This window comes from Taudactylus pleione, unplaced genomic scaffold (assembly GCF_031769625.1).
Source record: "Taudactylus pleione unplaced genomic scaffold, aTauple2 ptg000967l, whole genome shotgun sequence".
NCBI lineage: Eukaryota > Metazoa > Chordata > Amphibia > Anura > Myobatrachidae > Taudactylus > Taudactylus pleione.
This window is the reverse complement of record NW_028285368.1, coordinates 11,807,501-11,812,500: the sequence shown is the minus strand read 5'-3', so window position 1 is coordinate 11,812,500 and position 5,000 is coordinate 11,807,501. Positions and strand designations below refer to the sequence as shown.

The 5,000-nt window shown below is 37.4% G+C and overlaps 3 non-coding genes and 15 pseudogenes across 3 annotated transcripts; all 18 read left to right on the top strand.

Moving 5' to 3' along the window:
* Positions 1–25, top strand: part of LOC148467395 (5S ribosomal RNA) — a 119-nt pseudogene extending 94 nt beyond the window's left edge.
* A 116-nt stretch (positions 26–141) lies between these two features.
* LOC148467394 (5S ribosomal RNA) lies at positions 142–260 on the top strand (annotated as a pseudogene).
* Positions 261–375: 115 nt separating this feature from the next.
* On the top strand, positions 376–493 carry LOC148467393 (5S ribosomal RNA; annotated as a pseudogene).
* A 116-nt stretch (positions 494–609) lies between these two features.
* On the top strand, positions 610–728 carry LOC148467392 (5S ribosomal RNA; annotated as a pseudogene).
* A 115-nt stretch (positions 729–843) lies between these two features.
* Positions 844–962, top strand: LOC148467391 (5S ribosomal RNA). The gene has a single exon (XR_015874298.1). It is a non-coding gene; the product is annotated as a 5S ribosomal RNA (ribosomal RNA).
* A 350-nt stretch (positions 963–1,312) lies between these two features.
* LOC148467390 (5S ribosomal RNA) lies at positions 1,313–1,431 on the top strand (annotated as a pseudogene).
* A 116-nt stretch (positions 1,432–1,547) lies between these two features.
* LOC148467389 (5S ribosomal RNA) lies at positions 1,548–1,666 on the top strand (annotated as a pseudogene).
* A 116-nt stretch (positions 1,667–1,782) lies between these two features.
* LOC148467388 (5S ribosomal RNA) lies at positions 1,783–1,901 on the top strand (annotated as a pseudogene).
* A 116-nt stretch (positions 1,902–2,017) lies between these two features.
* On the top strand, positions 2,018–2,136 carry LOC148467387 (5S ribosomal RNA; annotated as a pseudogene).
* A 115-nt stretch (positions 2,137–2,251) lies between these two features.
* Positions 2,252–2,369, top strand: LOC148467386 (5S ribosomal RNA; annotated as a pseudogene).
* A 116-nt stretch (positions 2,370–2,485) lies between these two features.
* LOC148467385 (5S ribosomal RNA) lies at positions 2,486–2,604 on the top strand (annotated as a pseudogene).
* A 115-nt stretch (positions 2,605–2,719) lies between these two features.
* LOC148467384 (5S ribosomal RNA) lies at positions 2,720–2,838 on the top strand. Its single transcript, XR_015874297.1, has one exon. It is a non-coding gene; the product is annotated as a 5S ribosomal RNA (ribosomal RNA).
* A 350-nt stretch (positions 2,839–3,188) lies between these two features.
* On the top strand, positions 3,189–3,307 carry LOC148467383 (5S ribosomal RNA). Its single transcript, XR_015873197.1, has one exon. It is a non-coding gene; the product is annotated as a 5S ribosomal RNA (ribosomal RNA).
* Positions 3,308–3,658: 351 nt separating this feature from the next.
* On the top strand, positions 3,659–3,777 carry LOC148467382 (5S ribosomal RNA; annotated as a pseudogene).
* Positions 3,778–3,893: 116 nt separating this feature from the next.
* Positions 3,894–4,012, top strand: LOC148467381 (5S ribosomal RNA; annotated as a pseudogene).
* Positions 4,013–4,128: 116 nt separating this feature from the next.
* On the top strand, positions 4,129–4,247 carry LOC148467380 (5S ribosomal RNA; annotated as a pseudogene).
* A 115-nt stretch (positions 4,248–4,362) lies between these two features.
* On the top strand, positions 4,363–4,481 carry LOC148467379 (5S ribosomal RNA; annotated as a pseudogene).
* A 115-nt stretch (positions 4,482–4,596) lies between these two features.
* On the top strand, positions 4,597–4,715 carry LOC148467378 (5S ribosomal RNA; annotated as a pseudogene).
* Positions 4,716–5,000: the final 285 nt, after the last annotated feature.

Below are 5,000 nucleotides of genomic sequence, written 5' to 3'. Positions count from 1 at the left end.
CTTGGAATACCAGGTGCTGTAGGTAATTTTAGACATCCAAAACATTCTTTTCTATTACATTCTACATTTCATTTTTTCAACTTATCAATGAATTTACTTGAGTTAAGAAGTAAAAGAGGTCTAAAGTTAATGATTTTGAGCACCTACAGCCAAACCACACTAGACATGCCCAATCTCGTCTGATCTTGGAAGCTATGCAGTGTTGGGCCTGGTTAGTACTTGGATGGGAGACCACCTGGGAATACTAGGTGCTGTAGGTAATTTTATACTGCCATAACATTCTTTTCTATTACATTTTACATTTCATTTTTCAACTTATCATTGAATTTACTTGAGTTAAGAAGTAAAAGAGGTCTAAAGTTAATGTTTTTGAGCACATACAGCCAAACCACACTGGACATGCCCAATCTTGTCTGAACTTGGAAGCTATGCAGTGTTGGGCCTGGTTAGTACTTGGATGGGAGACCACCTGGGAGACCACCTGCTGTAGGTAATTTTATACTGCCATAACATTCTTTTCTATTACATTTTAAATTTAATTTTTTCAACTTATCAATGAATTTACTTGAGTTAAGAAGTAATAGAGGTCTAAAGTTAATGTTTTTGAGCACCTACAGCCAAACCACACTGGACATGCCCAATCTCGTCTGATCTTGGAAGCTATGTAGTGTTGGGCCTGGTTAGTACTTGGATGTGAGACCACCTGGGAATACCAGGAGCTGTAGGTAATTTTATACTGCCATAACATTCTTTTCTATTAAATTTTACATTTAATTTTTCAACTTATCATTGAATTTACTTGAGTTAAGAAGTAAAAGAGGTCTAAAGTTAATGTTTTAGAGCACCTACAGCCAAACCACACTGGACATGCCCAATCTCATCTGATCTTGGAAGCTATGCAGTGTTGGGCCTGGTTAGTACTTGGATGGGAGACCACCTGGGAATACCAGGTGCTGTAGGTAATTTTATACTGCCATAACATTCTTTTCTATTACATTTTACATTTAATTTTTTCAACTTATCAATGAATTTACTTGAGTTAAGAAGTAATAGAGGTCTAAAGTTAATGTTTTTGAGCACCCACAGCCAAACCACAGTGGACATGCCCAATCTTGTCTGATCTTGGAAGCTATGCCGTGTTCTGCCTGGTTAGTACTTGGATGGGAAACCACCTGGGAATACCAGGAGCTGTAGGTAATTTTATACTGCCTTAACATTCTTTTCTATTACATTTTACATTTAATTTTTCAACTTATCATTGAATTTACTTGAGTTAAGAAGTAATACAGGTCTAAAGTTAATGTTTTTGAGCACCTACAGCCAAACCACACTGGACATGCCCAATCTCGTCTGATCTTGGAAGCTATGCAGTGTTGGGACTGGTTAGTACTTGGATGGGTGACTACCTAGGAATCCCAGGTGCTGTAGGTAATTTTAAACTGCCATAACATTCTTTTCTATTACATTTTACATTTAATTTTTTCAACTTATCAATGAATTTACTTGTGTTAAGAAGTAAAAGCGGTCTAAATTTAATGCTTTTGAGCACCTACAGCCAAACCACAGTGGACATGCCCAATCTCGTCTGATCTTGGAAGCTATGCAGTGTTGGGCCTGGTATGTACTTGGATGGGAGACCACCTGGGAATACCAGGAGCTGTAGGTAATTTTATACTGCCAGAACATTCTTTTCTATTACATTTTACATTTAATTTTTTCAACTTAACAATGAATTTACTTGAGTTAAGAAGTAATAGAGGTCTAAATTTAATGCTTTTGAGCACCTACAGCCAAACCACACTGGACATGCCCAATCTCGTCTGATCTTGGAAGCTATGCAGTGTTGGGCCTGGTTTGTACTTGGATGGGAGACTACCTTGGAATACCAGGTGCTGTAGGTAATTTTAGACAGCCAAAACATTCTTTTCTATTACATTCTACATTTCATTTTTTCAACTTATTAATGAATTTACTTGAGTTAAGAAGTAAAAGAGGTCTAAAGTTAATGATTTTGAGCACCTACAGCCAAACCACACTAGACATGCCCAATCTCGTCTGATCTTGGAAGCTATGCAGTGTTGGGCCTGGTTAGTACTTGGATGGGAGACCACCTGGGAATACTAGGTGCTGTAGGTAATTTTATACTGCCATAACATTCTTTTCTATTACATTTTACATTTCATTTTTCAACTTATCATTGAATTTACTTGAGTTAAGAAGTAAAAGAGGTCTAAAGTTAATGTTTTTGAGCACATACAGCCAAACCACACTGGACATGCCCAATCTTGTCTGAACTTGGAAGCTATTCAGTGTTGGGCCTGGTTAGTACTTGGATGGGAGACCACCTGGGAGACCACCTGCTGTAGGTAATTTTATACTGCCATAACATTCTTTTCTATTACATTTTAAATTTAATTTTTTCAACTTATCAATGAATTTACTTGAGTTAAGAAGTAATAGAGGTCTAAAGTTAATGTTTTTGAGCACCTACAGCCAAACCACACTGGACATGCCCAATCTCGTCTGATCTTGGAAGCTATGTAGTGTTGGGCCTGGTTAGTACTTGGATGTGAGACCACCTGGGAATACCAGGAGCTGTAGGTAATTTTATACTGCCATAACATTCTTTTCTATTAAATTTTACATTTAATTTTTCAACTTATCATTGAATTTACTTGAGTTAAGAAGTAAAAGAGGTCTAAAGTGAATGTTTTAGAGCACCTACAGCCAAACCACACTGGACATGCCCAATCTCATCTGATCTTGGAAGCTATGCAGTGTTGGGCCTGGTTAGTACTTGGATGGGAGACCACCTGGGAATACCAGGTGCTGTAGGTAATTTTATACTGCCATAACATTCTTTTCTATTACATTTTACATTTAATTTTTTCAACTTATCAATGAATTTACTTGAGTTAAGAAGTAATAGAGGTCTAAAGTTAATGTTTTTGAGCACCCACAGCCAAACCACAGTGGACATGCCCAATCTTGTCTGATCTTGGAAGCTATGCCGTGTTCTGCCTGGTTAGTACTTGGATGGGAAACCACCTGGGAATACCAGGAGCTGTAGGTAATTTTATACTGCCTTAACATTCTTTTCTATTACATTTTACATTTAATTTTTCAACTTATCATTGAATTTACTTGAGTTAAGAAGTAAAAGAGGTCTAAAGTTAAAGTTTTTGAGCACCTACAGCCAAACCACACTGGACATGCCCAATCTCGTCTGATCTTGGAAGCTATGCAGTGTTGGGCCTGGTTAGTACTTGGATGGGAGACCACCTGGGAATACCAGGTGCTGTAGGTAATTTTATACTGCCATAACATTCTTTTCTATTACATTTTACATTTAATTTTTTCAACTTATCAATGAATTTCCTTGAGTTAAGAAGTAATAGAGGTCTAAAGTTAATACTTTTGAGCACCTACAGCCAATCCACACTGGACATGCCCAATCTCGTCTTATCTTGGTAGCTATGCAGTGTTGGGCCTCGTCAGTACTTGGATGGGAGACCACCTGGGAAAACCAGGTGCAGTACGTAATTTTATACTCCCATAACATTCTTTTCTATTACATTTTACATTTAATTTTTTCAACTTATCAATTAATTTACTTGAGTTAAGAAGTAATACAGGTCTAAAGTTAATGTTTTTGAGCACCTACAGCCAAACCACACTGGACATGCCCAATCTCGTCTGATCTTGGAAGCTATGCAGTGTTGGGACTGGTTAGTACTTGGATGGGTGACTACCTAGGAATCCCAGGTGCTGTAGGCAATTTTAAACTGCCATAACATTCTTTTCTATTACATTTTACATTTAATTTTTTCAACTTATCAATGAATTTACTTGTGTTAAGAAGTAAAAGCGGTCTAAATTTAATGCTTTTGAGCACCTACAGCCAAACCACAGTGGACATGCCCAATCTCGTCTGATCTTGGAAGCTATGCAGTGTTGGGCCTGGTAAGTACTTGGATGGGAGACCACCTGGGAATACCAGGAGCTGTAGGTAATTTTATACTGCCAGAACATTCTTTTCTATTACATTTTACATTTAATTTTTTCAATTTAACAATGAATTTACTTGAGTTAAGAAGTAATAGAGGTCTAAATTTAATGCTTTTGAGCACCTACAGCCAAACCACACTGGACATGCCCAATCTCGTCTGATCTTGGAAGCTATGCAGTGTTGGGCCTGGTTTGTACTTGGAAGGGAGACCACCTGGGAATACCAGGTGCTGTAGGTAATTTTAGACAGCCAAAACATTGTTTTCTATTACATTTTACATTTCATTTTTCAACTTATCATTGAATTTACTTGAGTTAAGAAGTAAAAGAGGTCTAAAGTTAATGTTTTTGAGCACCTACAGCCAAACCACACTGGACATGCCCAATCTCATCTGATCTTGGAAGCTATGCAGTGTTGGGCCTGGTTAGTACTTGGATGGGAGACCACCTGGGAATACCAGGAGCTATAGGTAATTTTATACTGCCATAACTTTCTTTTCTATTAAATTTTACATTTAATTTTTCAACTTATCATTGAATTTACTTGAGTTAAGAAGTAAAAGAGGTCTAAAGTTAATGTTTTAGAGCACCTACAGCCAAACCACACTGGACATGCCCAATCTCGTCTGATCTTGGGAGCTATGCAGTGTTGGGCCTGGTTAGTACTTGGATGGGAGACCACCTGGGAATACCAGGTGCTGTAGGTAATTTTATACTGCCATAACATTCTTTTCTATTACATTTTACATTTAATTTTTTCAACTTATCAATGAATTTACTTGAGTTAAGAAGTAATAGAGGTCTAAAGTTAATGTTTTTGAGCACCTACAGCCAAACCACAGTGGACATGCCCAATCTTTTCTGATCTTGGAAGCTATGCAGTGTTCGGCCTGGTTAGTACTTGGATCGGAGACCACTTGGGAATACAAGGAGCTGTAGGTAATTTTATACTGCCTTAACATTCTTTTCTATTACATTTTACATTTAATTTT